Genomic DNA, 15,845 nt, shown 5'->3' on the forward strand with positions numbered 1-15,845 from the left:
AAATAAAAAGCTTCTTCATAGCAAAATATACCATCAACAAGACAACAACAAAGCCCACTGCATGGGAGAACATATTTGCCAATGTTCTCTCTGATAAGGTTTTCATCTACAACATTTATCGGGAAATCATACAGCTTAACAAAAGGAAGATAAACAACCCAATCACAAAAATGGGCAACGGACCTAAAAAGATACTTTTCCAGAGAGGACTAAAGGAACGCCAAGAGACACATGCTCAGAGTCACTAATCATCTGAGAGATGCAAATCAGAAGGACAATGAGGTACCACCTCACAGCTGTCAGAATGGCTATCATCAACAAATCAACAAAGGGCTAGTGCTGGTGAGGATGGGGAGAAAAAGGAACCCTCCTTCACTGCTGCTGGGAATGGAGACTGGTGCAGCCACTATGGAGAAGAGTATGGAGTTTCCTCAAAAAACTAAAAACGGAACTCCCATTTGACCCAGTGATCCCACTTCTAGGAATATATCCCAGGAACCTAGAATTACCAATCTGAAAGGATGCATGCTCCTCTATGTTCACTGCAGCACAATTTCCAATAGCTAAGATTTGGAAACAGCCTAAGTGCTGGTCAGCAGATGAGTGGGTTAAAAAGCCGTGGTACATCTACACACTGCATAGTATGCTGCCACAAAAAAGGAAGGGGCACTGACCATGTGCAACAGCATGGATGGAGCTGGACAGCATTATGCTAAGCAAAGCTAGTCAGTCAGTCAGTCCGAGAAAGAGAAATATCACATGACCTCACTCATCTGTGGATTATAATGAACAACATAAACCGATGAACAAAAACAGATCCAGAGACAGAGAAGCATGGATCAGACCATCACCCTCAGAGGCAAGGTAGGGGAGGGTGGGGCTAAGGGGGAGAGATCAACCAAAGGACTTGTATGCATGCCTATAAGCCTAGCCAATGGACGCAGACACCAGGGGGTGAGCGTGAGGGCATGCTTGCGGGGTGGGGGTGGGGGTGTGGGGGTAGTGGGGGATAAGAACACATATGTAATACCTTAATCAGTAATAGGAATGAAAAGGAACCCAGGAACATATCATCAGGTGAGAATTCACACACTCACACTCACGCACACTCAGGCACCCACACACTCACACCAGGAGAGGGCTCTGCCGCTCTCAGTGGAAGTCACCTCTTATCTCCCAGCCTGACCATCGCTTTCTCACCAGCTGAACCAGAGGACAATGATGAGTGACGGCCCTGGTGCTCTGCGGAAAGCGACCTCTCCCTGCCGGACACTTCCCACTGTCCAGCAGCCACTTTTGTGCGCCCTCTCTGTCCCCCACACCCTGAGCAGGGCTGGGCTGGACTGAGAGCCCACAGACTTGAGGAGCCAGATCCCGGGGGAGTTGGCGCCGGGGGCTCTGGGGGCCCCCTTGGTCAACTGCAAACTCGGCCAGCTGAGGTCACAAAATAAAGGCCCATGCCAGAGTTCCATAAATTGTTGTGTGTAAGTCCCCTCAGCGAGCTCCCACTCCTGCGCAGCAGGCGGCAGGCCTCACGCCAGCGAGCCAGGTTTGGACCTCAGGCCTTCACTCCAACCAGGTGTGAACTCATTTTCAGATGGAAAAAGCCGACTGGGGAGGGGCTGCAGGTTGCCAGTGACTAGAGCAAGTTCAACCCCAGAGACAGCAAGAACCCAGAGTGTGTACTTATCTTTTCCACAGGCCATGCTCCTCACCACATGGTCTCCTGCTCAGCACGGAGGCTGGCGGAAGAAAGCTGTGAGGGGGGCCACAGGGTAAGCTTCCTGGGGCCGCACCCTGGTTCCTTTGGGGGCGAAATCTCATGAGATCAGTGGCGGGGAAGGGAGCATGTTTTAACAGGCCCAGATAAGGTGGAGACAGGGGCGCCTGTGCCACACCCACCAGGCTGCAAGGGGTGGCAGAGGGTGGGTGGCTGTCAGAGGGACCCTGTGCTTCCAGGCATGAGGGTGGGGTGGTCGAGGATGTGGAGGGAGAAACAGGAGGCCACGACCCCCAGCTAACCTCCCACTCGCCCCCCCTGGTCTCTGTTTCTGGGGACCCCTTTCCCTCTGTGGTTGTGGCTGCCACTTACCTACCTTGTTCCCTGGGCCAGGCTTGGCGCCCCACTCCCACCCCACCGCAGCCCTCTGTCTAGAAAAGAGCGCCCTGCCCTGGGCTAGCCCACTGTCCCTACTGTCTGGATGGGGACATTTTAGTAACCCCCGGGGCAGAGGAGAGCTGGCCAGATGCAATTACATTGTCTCTCTCCAGAGGTGCCCTCCTCAGTCTACCCCTGGGGTTTGGGTCACCAGAGCTCTTTGACAAGCCCCGAATCCACCTTTGCTCTGCTCACCTCCCCTAAGCCTTCAGGTGATGGCAGCCTCCCTGCCTTCCTCCCCCCTCAGGAAGGGGTTCTCCCCTCACCAACAAATCCCTTTGGCAAAGTCACACCTGGGCCTGAAAGCAGAAAGAGTGGGCAGGAGTCTCCTGAGGAGGAGCAGGCCAACAAAGCTGAGGAGAGGTGGGGAGGCACCAGCCACAGCCTGGTGCTCAGGCGCTGGCAGAGCTGCCCCTTAGTTGAACCTTAACCCAGGGTTCTCCTCTTAGGTGGCGCCTCCAGGGCGCACAGGGGGCCTGGCATGCTCAGTCTGGCAGGTTTTGCTGCCTGCTTTTCCATAGTCTCTTTAGGAGACAAAAGTCAGGCTTGTGAGGAGAGAGGGAGAGGGGAAGAGCAAAGCTGAGGCCCAGCCCTGTCATCCAAGCTGGCCTGAGGCATCTCCTGGGCGTCCTTGGAAATCAGCTTCTCATAGTGGGGAAGGACTTGTAATAAGAATAGAGCCGCAGTTGTTTAATCATTACTTAAAAACTATAAATACGAGGCCCTGGGACACTGGAGGATGAAACAGGCTCTACTGAAAACATAGGCTGCCTCCATGGCCCATTACTCAGAAAAGAATTGCATTTTGCGAAGAGACCAGGCACTGGACAGGCTTTGATTTGGCAGCTGTGCCCACATCCTGATCCCCTCCTGGGGTCTTCCTCAGGAAGGCTGACCATTCCAATCTCATCCCAGGAAGGGACTGAGCTATTCCTAAAATCTTAGATTAGCCACCTTGTGGTCAGCCTTTGAGCCCCTGAAGGTCCAGACAGCAGGCCCTCCACTCCCCTTTCCATGTTAAACTTGCAGCTGGCAGCTACAGGTAGCTATCTTCTCCCCAAAGAGGCTGAGAGCAGAATTTCCAGGGTGAGCAACTGCTCTCCCCATACTGACCGCATCCTTGGATAAACACTCATTGTGTGGTTCAACCCTCTCTCTGCTTAACTTGGCTCAAGTAGTGACAGGCAGCCTCAGACACATTGTGCTGCCTTTCTCTTTCTCACTCAGACTTGGGGAATATTCAGACTCTGCAAACTGTGAGACCTTATCTGAGAGCAAGCGTGGGCAGAGGACACTGTGTCCATGTCATGCAGGTGACCCTGCATCTCTTCACCATAGGCTGTGGGGAGGTTGTGTGGGCGGAGCGTAACAGCAGGGTGGTGAGGCTGGCTTCTTGTGTATCCCTACCTTGCCATTCCTCCAGACCTTCCCCATGCCTATGAACTAGTAGAGTTTAAGGTTTCCAGCTACATAGATGGAGGAATGAGGACAAATGAGGCGACTGCTCGCAGCCCCAGTGGATCTGGGATTGTCACCTAGAGCAGAGCAGATAAAAAACAGAAACAGAAACAACTCCACTATTTCACCTGGGAACTAGAGATTCAGCATAGCCCTCCCCCAACTCTCCTAATGCATTTGGCAACTATTTGTCCTGGGGTGGCTGCTAATATCATGCTCAGAGTTGCACACAGTCTCTCTTCACAGAGTTTAGGATGAAAATAGAAAACAAACACACACACACACAGACACACACACACACACACACACACACACAGCTAAACCCAACAAGACCATTGTCTACAAATGGCTGTTTGTAACTAATTCTGTCAAGAGAACAAAGGTGCTGGTATGGAAAGTTACAGAGGCAGGAGACTCCTGCCTGAGGGTTGTACAAGGAGGGGCCATCAGGGGCTTGGAAGGATCCTGTTCAGGGCTTGAGGACAGACTGCACAATTTCTGAGAGAGTAAAGTGCTTGGCCAATTTGAGAATGCAAGAGACACTGGGGCACAGGGGAGGGTGATAGAGTCACACCGAAGGCAATGGATGCATCCCTGGAAAGTGAAATTCAAAGGGAATCTATTTGAAGTTTGTCCACCCTTATGTTCATGATGATCCGGTTGCTTGTCAGCATTGCAGAGCTTGATGCACTAAAAAGACGAGGTCTGTTATATGAAAAGCAAAATGCAGGCCACCCGACTGATTGCATAATGCAACCCTATTCTTGGAAAATTAAATGTGAATGTAACATTAATTTATTCCTTTGCTTCACCCATTGCCTCACAATGTTCACCATGTTCCTAGGTGACAATAAGCCTGCACAAGGAAGAGGGACTAAAAGTTCCCGGGCCCCACTCTCCTGGGAAATCAGCAATTCCTATTTATGAACCTCTTAAAGCACTCCACATGTCCAATAAAACTGATAATGCTAGTTAATGTAAAATATCTTCCTATATTTTTTACAAGGCTCTCTATCACAATTGCCTGTCCTGGACTAGTGATGTAGAGCTTTTTCATTTTAGAAACATTAAAAGTGTCAGTCAACCAGCACTGCATTATAATGATCACCATTGTGACTTTAAAACCCTTCATGATGGAACAGAGGGAAGCTGGATGGTTTTGAAAGAGCTGCTGTGTGTTTGTGTGTGTGTGTGTGTGTGAGTGTGTGTGCGCACACACACTCCTGCACAGCTGAGAGAGGCTGAGTCTAGCATGTCCTGTGAGGGGATGAAATAGAGATGAGGTGAAAGGGGTAGATACTTTTGTCTATAATCACCTAAAGTAAGCCTAAGGATAAATGAAGCTGCATTCTCAAGCTAAGCATGCTTGACATGGATAAAACATACAGCCCTTACTGACTAAGGAAAACTTAGCTTTTTGAGGTTTTAGCCAGACTCATGCCATGACATTTTGAACTTTAATGCTGTCAGTTGTTTTCAGGTGAAACATTAAGACGAGGAAGATTACACAGGGGTCCAAAGCAGGGAGAGAGAATCAAGAAGGAAATTGGCGCTGATTTGTGCTTCTAAGACACCCACTGTACAACAACTCCTGATTTCCTTACAGGCACCTGCAATGGCCTCTGGACGCCCAGTTCACTGCAGCATTAGCCGATGTGAAAGGTCTTGGAGAGAATTCAGGGTGTCCAGAGTGCATTCGCCACAGTGTGTGGCCGGATTTGTGTGAACCACAGCTTTTGAAAATTCTTTTGGCATAGCTATCCAGGAGCCCAGAGGGAAAGGCAGGAACCTTCATCCCTGTGCGGCATCCCTTCTCCCAGATTCGGACCACCCAGAGACTGGACTTGAAGTGGAGAGAGTCATCCCCATGTGAGTAACTGTTGGGGGAGAGGTTGGGTGTGTGTAGAGGAACACTCAGCTGAAGGCCAGCTGCTCACCCATAGGCAGTGCTCTCACAGCTCCAGGGCCTTGGCCCAGCCTCAAAGCAACTTCTTAGTAAGGCGATGTAGGCTGCCCTACCATTCCTGGTCCAGTCCTGACTGGACAGGGTGTTCACTGGTTGCTCCCCTGGTTGCTAAGCCTCAAGCTTGGAACAAAAGGACTTAGAATACTCAGAGCTCAGGAACAATTTGCATCGAGATCCCTCCTCACCTGTGAACCTGGTTGGGGAGGGGATGACAGAGTCAGTGGTGAGTGTCCTTTCAAGTGTCAGAGTGTCGGGGTCAGAGCCCTGAGGGGTCTCCTCATGGTTGGGCTCTACTCCCGTCTCTCTCCTCAGGACACACGTGACCTTTCCCAAGGACAGTTCATGTGCGTACCTGCACTGACACCTCTCCCTCCCCTCCAGATTCACCTGAGTCATCCCCCTCTGCATTTCTTCCTCTTCTCCAGGCCCTGGGCCCAGCCAGCCTGGAACCGGCCTCTGCCCTGTCCAGCTGTGGGCTCAGGAGGTGTGCTGGGTGAGCTGAACTGCCACCAATTCCAGCACTGTACACAGCATCCACTGAAATTTATAACCCTGCCTCTTGGGAACAACAATGTCTGTGAACCACTCCCACACTCCTGATTGATGGTGTCACAGGGGAGGAGGGGTATCTAGCTAATAGACATCTGCTGAAGCCCTCTTGTTTACCTTGTTTCACTCCAATCAGGCCAAGGCAACAACCTTCTGAAGAGGGTCTCTCTCTCTGAATCTTTTGGGCAGGAGCAGGTAGGGGTTGCCCAAAGGTTCTCTCTGACTCTTGACTTCTAAGTAAACACCTGAAAATCAATATCCCAAAAGGCAGCTTAGGGTGGAAGAATCTTGGTTGCTTTATTTCTTAACTATTGGCTAAGAGGGTTCAGACTGGTGTCAGTTATCTACACTAATAAAAGAGAAACATGGTAATTGGCGTACGACTGCTACCCTTTTCATTGGCTATTCAGCAAGATATGCAAATTAACTGTCAGCCAAGATGGCCGCCGGCAGCCAGGCAGCTTGAAACTAACATGAGGCTTGCTTGCCTCAGTGACGGAGGATCGTTGGAGGAAACCAACGTTCCCCGCCTGCGGCTGCAGGCCTCTGAGCGGGCAGTTTAAGAAACATTGTAACAAATACTGAGGGAATTCAGCCAGCAGATTCGCAACATTGTAAGCAAAGGCCAGAAACCTACTTAGAGCCGCGGAGGCCTAAGAGCTGGAGCCAAGCCTCAAGGTAAAGCTGGCCCAGAATAAAAAAAAAAAAAAAAAGAAAAGAAAAGAAAATAAGGAGTGGTTGGGAACTTCAGTCACTTCCACCCTGAAAACAGCCCTCAGCCCCTCACCCAGACTGGCCAGGCACCCCAGTGGGGACCCACACCCTGATCCAGGACACCCTTCAGGGCAAGCGAGCCGGCCCCACCCATGCACCAGTCCTCTACCCTATATAGTAAAAGGGTAATATGCCTCCTGGCACCGGGATCAGCATGAGAGGGGGCAAGGGCCAAACCCCCTGATCGCCCTGCAGCTCTGTGTGTGACAGGGGCCAGGGCCACAACCCCCTGAGCAGCCCTGCTCTGTGCCTGATAGGGGGGAGCTCCCCAACCCCCCCCCCCCACAGGCCCTGCTCTGTGTGTGATGGGGTAGAGCCATAACCTCCCCATGGGCCCTGCCCTGAGTGTGAGAGTGTCAGTGCCCCAACCCCCTGATGGGCCCTGCTCTGTGTGTGATGGGGGCAGCGCCCCAACCCCCTGATTGGCCCTGCTCTGTGCGTGACAGGGTGTGGCGTCCCAACCTCTCCATTGACCCTGCCTTGAGTGTGACAGGTGACGGTGCCCCAACCCCCCAATCAGCCCTACCCTGAGCGTGACTGAGGGTGGCATCACAACCTCCCAATCTGCCCTGCTCTGTGCATGACAGGGTGGCGCCCCAACTCCCCAATCGGCCCTGCTCTGAGCCCGACCAGGGGCTGCTCCTAGGGATTGGGCCTGCCCTCTCCACCCGGGAGCAGGCCTAAGCCAGGAGGTTCGTTATCTCCCAAGGGGTCCGAGACTGCGAGAGGGCACAGGCCGGGCTGAGGGACCCCCCTCCCCCCCCCAAGTGCACAAATTTTTGTGCACCGGGCCTCTAGTATATATATATATAACGAGCAAACAAAAAACAAACAATGAAACTTCTAGAGGACTTTAATTGAGAGCCTAAAAACAGGACAGTCATAGTAGCAGACTTTTATCACTCCTCTGACTTCACTGGATAGGTCTTCCGTGTGACAAAATAATGATACAGAGACTCTAAAGGACACAATGCATCAGATGGATTTAATTGACATTTTAGAACGTTTCACTACAAAAGAGCAGAATATACATTCTTCTCAAGTGCACATGGATCATTCCCAAAGATAGACCACATGGTAGGACACATAACAAGTCCCTACATGTTCAGGAAGTGCTACCATAGTGCTCAGACATGAAGAAATAAAAGTCATCCCAACCGAAAAAGCACATAATAAATGAATTTGGTCATGTATCAGGATAGAAAATTAACACCCAAAAATATATGTCTTTTTATACACCAAGAATGAACTCACAAAAAGATAAACTAAGAAAAGATTCCCACTTACCATTGCAATAAAAGAATTAAGGAAAAAACTCAATTAAGGAAGTAAAAGAACTGCACTTGGAAAATGACAGAATATTGAAACGGAGATAAAGATATCAACCAGTGGACTAATATACTGTGTTGATGGGTTGGTAGAACTAACATCATTAACATGCCCATACTCCCCAAAGCAATTTATAGATTCAATGTAATCTCCATTAATATACCAACAGAATATTTCACAGACAAAGAACAAACTCTCCAAGAATTCCTATGGAGTAAAAATAGGCTCAGCAATCCAGGGAACAAGAAAAAAATATGGAAGGCTCACAATACCAGATATTAAGCTATATTATAAAGCCAACATTCTCAAAACTGCCTGATACTGGCACTAGAAAAGACATATACTCCGCTGAAACAGAACAGAGAACCCACAAGTGGACCCAAGTCATTATGCTCTATTATTAATTTACAAAGGAGGCAAGAACATACAATGGAGTCAAGACAGTCTCTTCAATAAATGATGAAAATCAGACAGAAACATGCAAGAAAATGAAATTAGACCACCAACTTACACCATACACAAAAATAAACTCAAAGTGGATAAAGGACTTAAAAGTTACTTGAGAATCTATATAAAAAAATCTTAGAAGATTGCATAGGGAGCAAAATATCAGACATATGTCTTAGCATATCTTTACTGACACAGTTTCAAAGGCAATGCACACAAAGGAGAAAATAAACAAGTGGACTACATCAAAATAAAAATCTTCTGCACGGCAAACTAAATCCTAAACAAAACAAGAAAGTCCACTGCATAGAAGAATGTATTTGCCAATAGTATTTCTGATAAGTGTTGAATTCCAAAGTTTACAGGGAACTCACACAAATTAACAATAGGAAGATAAACAATCCAATCAAAACATGGGCAAAGGACTTAAATGCACACTTTTTGAAAGGAGACCTACATAAGGCCAAGAGACATAGGAAAAAATGCTCAAAGGCACTAACAGTCCGAGAGATGCAAATCAAAACGAGAGAAGTACCAATCCCCACGTGTCAGAATAGCTGCCAGAAAAATAAAAAAATAAAAAACCACAAGTGCTGGAGTGGATGTAGAGAAAAAGCAACCCTTGTGCACTGCTGGTGGGAATGCAGACTGCTGAAACCATTGTGGAAAACAGTATAGAGTTTCCTCAAAAAATTGAAAATGGAGCTCCCATTTGATTAAGTACCCTCCCTTGTATGTATATATATCCCAAGAAATGAGTAATATTAATCAGGACAGATATATGCAACTGTATGTTCATACCAGCCCAATTTACAATAGCTATGATTTGGAAACCTTCTAAGTGCCCATTAGCAGATGCACGGATTATAAAATGGTGGAACACATATAGAATGGAAAACTCAACTGCTGTAACAAAGAATGAACTCTTATAATTTGCAACAGCACGGATGGACTTGGAGAACATTATGCTAAGCAAAATCAGCCAGTCACAGAAAGGTAAATATCACATTGTCTCACTCATTTGTGGGATATAATGAACAACATTAACTGATGAGCAACAAGACATCCAGACAGAAAGAAGCATCGATCAGACTGTCAAATCTCAGAGTAAGGTGCTGGAGGCAAAGACCAACAGTAGTTAATGTATATATATATATATATATATATATATATATATATAGAGAGAGAGAGAGAGAGAGAGAGAGAGAGAGAGAGAGGGAGAGATCCTTTCCAATAACAGACAAACATGGTAATTAATGGTACCTCTGACACGCTTCCCATTGGCTCATCAGGGCGATATTCAAATTAACTGCCAACCCAAGATGTTGGCCATCAGTCAGGCAGCTGCAGCGAACAGGAGGGTATCTTGCTCCAGTGAAGGAAGAAAACATGGTTCCCTGCCTGCCACTGCTGGGTTGTGAGCTTGCACTCTAAGCAACTATGTTGCAATTATAGACACTAAACAAACCCCATGCTTTCAGCCAGTGGGCAGAGCTGGAGTTGCAACAGAGTTTGGATAATAGAACCCAAACAAACCCAGATACCTGCTTTCAGCAGCCAAGGCCTCAGCGCTGGAGCCAAGCCTCAGAGCTAAAGTTGGCTCTCAGATCCAGTGACAGCCATAGAAGGTAAACAAATCCCAGAATAAAAAAAAAGAAAACAAGGAGAGGTTGGGAGCCTCAGTCACCCGCCAGCCTGAAAATGCCCCTCAGCCCCTCACCCAGACTGGCCAGGCACCCCAGTGGGGACCCCGACCCTGAAGGGGGTGTGACCAGCTGCAAAGAGCTATTATCCCCTCATCCAGCTGGCCAGGCACCGAAGTGGGAACCCCACCCTGATCCAGGACACCCTTCAGGGCAATACATCTGGCCCCCACCTGTGCACCAGGCCTCTATCCTACATAGTAAGAGTGTAATATGCCTCCCAGCACTAGGATGAGCAGTGTCGTGAGGCCTCCCGAACCTGGGATCACTGGAGCCGCAAGGCCTCTTAGCACCGGGATCAGCAGAGCAGCGAATGCTCACTGCCCCTGTGTCAAGCGGAGCCACAAGGCCTCCCAGCATCGGGATCAGAGGTGCAGCAAGGCCTCACTGCCCCTGTGTCAAGTGGAGCTGCAAGGCCTCCCAGCACTCTGAACACTGGAGCCGCGAGGCCTCCTGGCCCCTGGAGAAGCATGATAGGGGGCAGTTCCCAAACCCCCGATTGCCCTGTGGCTCTGTGTGTGACAGGGTGAGGCGCCCCAACCCACCCCCCCAATGGGCCCTGCTCTGTGTGTGACAGGGTGGAGCCACAACCACCTCCTTGGCCCTACCCTGAGTGTGACAGGGGCTGGCGCCCCAACCCCCTGATCCGCCCTGCTCCGTGTGTGACAGGGGGAGGTGCCCCAACTCCCCTATAGGCCCTACTCTGTGCGTGACAGAGGGGAGCTCCCAAACACCCTGATTGGCACTGCTCTGTGTGTGACAGGGTACGGAGCACCAACCCCCTTGATGGGCCCTGCTCTGTCCATGACAGCGGGTGGTGTTGAAACCTCCCCATCAACTCTGCCTTGAGTGCAACAGGGGATGGCACCCCAACCCCCTAATCGGCCTTACCCTAAGCATGACTGGGGGTGGCATCTCAACCTCCCGATCCGCCCTGCTCTGTGCATGACAGTGGGCGGTGCCCCAAACCCCAATCGGCCTTGCTCTAAGCCCAAACAGGGGTTGTACCTAGAGATTGGGCCTGCCCTCTGCCACATGGAAGCAGGCCTAAGCCAGCAGGTCATTAACTCCTGAGGGGTCCCAGATTGTGAGAGGGCACAAGTGGGGATGAGGGACACGGCCCCACCAGTGAACAAATTTTTGCGCACTGGGCCTCTAATATATATATATATATATATATATATATATATATATATATACACACACACACACACACACACACACATATAACTAGATACATATATGCATATGTGTATGTGTATGTATATGTATATGTATATGTATATGTATATGTATATGTATATGTATATGTATTTGTATATGTATGTGTATATGTATGTGTATGTGTATATGTATGTGTATGTGTATATGTATATATATCTCCCAAAAAGGGCTAATGAACTTTGATATTCAGCAGGGCTGGAAATCAGCATTATATTACCCTGCTGTTGGCAAAATGGCTGAAGGTAATCTCCTAACCTGATAACCCTTTTAATGTTTAGCAAACTTGACTGCTGATATGCCTGTTTGCTTTGCTAAAGAGCATATATGAGAAACCTAAATGCAAGTAAATAAAAGCTGATGGGTGCTGGGTTTCAGAGAGCTTCTCCACTAGAAAGAAAGGTCTCTGCCTGGCTCCCCTATGTCTTCTAAATTTCTATTTGTTGTCTAGTGTATTCATTTTTGTGCACCTCCTTTCCCATATCCTGAATCCTTGCTGCAAAAGGTTGCAGCATTCTGACGCCCAATGTGGGGCATCTGGAGAAGAAATTTCACCAGAGTGAAAAATGAAGACATTTCACCAGAAAGCTGAGAAGTGCACTGAAAAGGTGGGGAAAATTCTCTGTGCACAAAGCCCATGCCAGCTTTGGAAATTGTGAAACATAAAGTGGGTGGAAAATCTTTTATTTCTGCCAGGCTATAATGAGGAAACGTTTGAGTATAAAGCAAAAATAATAATAATAATAATAATAATAATAATAATAATAACAATAACAATAATAATAATTGTAAACATTTACTTTTATGATCAAGGATAAAGAAATTGAAATACCAAAAGGTACTCTCTTAAATCAGGCTCAAGGAAAAAAGGTAACCTTGTCATCTTGAACTATGTGGGCTCTTGTTCGCACTGCATCATGCCTAATTCGTATTGGGGATCAAAAGTCTGTAATACCTAAGCCCTGGGTCCTCCACCTCTAGTGTGGAAAGGCTCAGCAGCTAGAGAAAACGGGGTTAACAGTCATTTTACAAAAGGACTCTTTAATGCTTTGTCTGAAAATTACCATATGACACCTTGGGACAGGCAGATTTTAGCTAAAATAACTTTAGAGGGCAGTCAATGCCATGAAGAGCAGAATAGGAAAAGATCCATGAAAACTACTCTGATTTATTAAGCCTTGTTTCTATGTTATGGGCACTTGTCTGTTGATTATTATCAATCTGTCTTGGTTGTTTATTGTTAGTCTATTAAGCATGACTTCAATTTAATTTAATAAGAAAAGAAAGAGTAGATGGACAGGCCATTACTAAATATCTAAAACACCTCCCAACCCATTAATTACTAGTCTTTTGGTGATCCTGTAAAATGTATGCCCACTCTCGAGAGTGTTATTAAAAGTTTCATTTTATTTCCCAGACCGTCATTTGAAATTTGGATAGATGAGACATTCCTCACAATTTAAGGGATATCTCTGGGATTTCTGTACCCGTGAAGAGAAAAACACTAGCTTAAGAGAAGTCGCACCCCACCCGATTTTGGGTGGCCTCTTGGACTGACCCCCATCTCTTCACAGATGCTATAGTGAAAACCCAAAACAGATTTTCTTTATAAGATGAAGAAAATGACACAAGGAAAATATTCAGGCTGTGTTTAGGCAATAAGATTAGCGTTTGCATAAGAAAGGGCAGTTCTTAAATAATAATGGACCATATTCCAAGGTTAACATTAAAGCCAATGAAAGCCAGTAAGTTTTCTCTGCTGCAAAATTTGCCAAATTAAAACGCCTTATATGGTGATAACTGGCTTTGGAATCTCAAAATTGTTAAAAGTTAAATAGATAGATATACCTAAAATGAAGGCTTTGTGGCAAAGCTTTTCAGAAATAATTATAAATAAATATATTGATGGTGAGGGTGCAGTCACTGAGGAGAGGCTGACTGCACTCTCTGTTGGAGGAAAGGGCCAGCGGATCTTCTCCCCGTAAAAGCAGAGAACCTGGCAGAGCAACTTTATATCTTATCTCTGAAGGAAAAATGTGGTGGTTTTAAAATTCAAATGCCTACAGGCCTTCTTCCCTTCTCCCCCTACTTCTTTAGCAACCTCATATGTCTAAACATACACTTCTAAAGTTTTGATAACTTAAAAATTTGGAGTTGGTTACATTAAGGAATAAAAGTTATTAAACCTCTAAATATGTTGAAATAACAAAATACTGAAATATTAATTTGAGTTTGCCTAGAATGAAAAAGTAAAGGACAGATTTGAATCTATTAATTAAATAAGTCTTTGTTAATTTTATTGGAAATATATCCTTTAAAATTTGAAGGTATTAGTAACCTCATATGTCTAAACATACATTTGTATAGTTTTGGTAACTTAAAAATCTGTGTTATTTACATTAAGGAATAAAACTTTTTAAATCTCTAAATGTTTTGAAAGAACAAAATACTCAAACATTAATTTGAGTTTGCCTAGAATGAAAAAAAAAAGGACAGATTTGAATCTATTAATTAAATAAGTCTTTGTTAATTTTATTGGAAATATATCCTTTAAAATTTGAAGGTATTAGTAATCTAAGAAATGCTAAGTATTTAACTTGCCACCTAAAATTTAAGGCTTCTAAGAGTTAAAAGTTCGAATTAAATTGGGAGAAATTATATGGTTGTAATGATAAAATGCATAAAGTTTAGAAAATCATTATCAATAAAAATAATTCTTGTGATTTCTCTGGAAAAATTTAGTAGTACAAAATATATTGTAGTACTTATGTGTACTATGTGTGGTAAAATTTCATCCTAGGATATAATATTTAATTGGATTGATTAAAAGAGAGGAATAATTCTTTGGTCTGAACTAAATTTTTAATATAAAAACCAGTTTAAATTTAATTGATCTATTTTAGAATAATTAAAACAAATTTATAATGTAATGTTTGGGTTACACATATTTGTGATAGTCTTTCCATGTTAAATTTCAAGACTTTAACCAAGAGATAGCTTTGAAACTTTTCAAGTGCCCAGGAATAATTCAAGGGTTTACTCTTCTTAAAAGAAATATTTTAGAAAAAGAAATATTTTTAAACCAATTTATGCAGATCTTATATTCTTGAAATCACTTGAAGCTTCATCAAATAAAAATTAATAACTGTGTTCTTTTTACATACACATATTTTAAATGTTATAAAAGTATCAACCTCTAAGGGAGGGCAGGACAAAGTTGCTGAATACTTCTTAAGAAACATCGGACTATTCAGCAGCAGAATTTTAAGATGGGAGCCCTGAAAGCCTGATCTTTAGATAGGCCAGGGGGTAGTGCAATACCTGGACTTCATAGGTCAAACGTATAAGTTTACTTACATTGCTTTCTCAATAAAGACGCATACTTTAGTCACTTAACAAATTAGCTTTTTACAATATAATCAAGGTCTCATATAAACTCAGTTATATGAGAAGCAGATATTTTATTAGCAAATGGTTCTAACACAGTCCAGAGTAAAATTTCTGTACCTATGCAAATGAGCAAGCAGAAACAGATGAAAAAATCAACTACCTATGCAAGAACCAAGAAGAAACAGACAAAAAAATCAATAACGTATGAAAAACGCTAGAAGAAATAGATGAAAAAAAAATCAATAAATTATGTAAGACCCAAGATGAAATGAAAAGCGATATAGCTGCAATAAAAACACCACTGAAAGTTTCTATAGTAGACTAGGAGAAGCAGAGGACCGAATTAGCGAATTAGAAGACAGGGAAGCAAAACACTCCCAAACTGAACTGCAATTGGAGAAAAAAATTCAAATATAGGAGGAGAGCCTAAGGGAGCCATGAGACAGCATGAAACGAAACAACATAGAATTATAGGGGTTCCAGAACAACAGAAAGAGGAACAAGGATTAGAAAACCTATTCAAAGAACTAATATCAGAAAACTTCCCTGAGGTGGGGAAGAAAAAAGTCACACAAGTCCAGAGTCCCAAACAAGGTGAACCCGAAAAGACCCACACCAAGACACATCATAATCACCATGGCAAATGTTCAGGACAAAGAGAGAATCTTAAAGGCTGCAAGAGAGAGACTGAAAGTTACATACGAGGGATCTCCCATTAGATTATCCAATGATTTCTCAACAGAAACACATCAGGCCAGAAAAGAATGGACGGAAATTTACAAAGTGATGCAAAGGAAAGGACTGAATCCAAGAATACTCTATCCAGCCAGGCTATCATGCAGAATTGAAG

This window comes from Myotis nattereri, assembly GCF_964212035.1.
Source record: "Myotis nattereri genome assembly, chromosome: Y".
In the NCBI taxonomy this organism is placed as follows: Eukaryota; Metazoa; Chordata; class Mammalia; order Chiroptera; family Vespertilionidae; genus Myotis; species Myotis nattereri.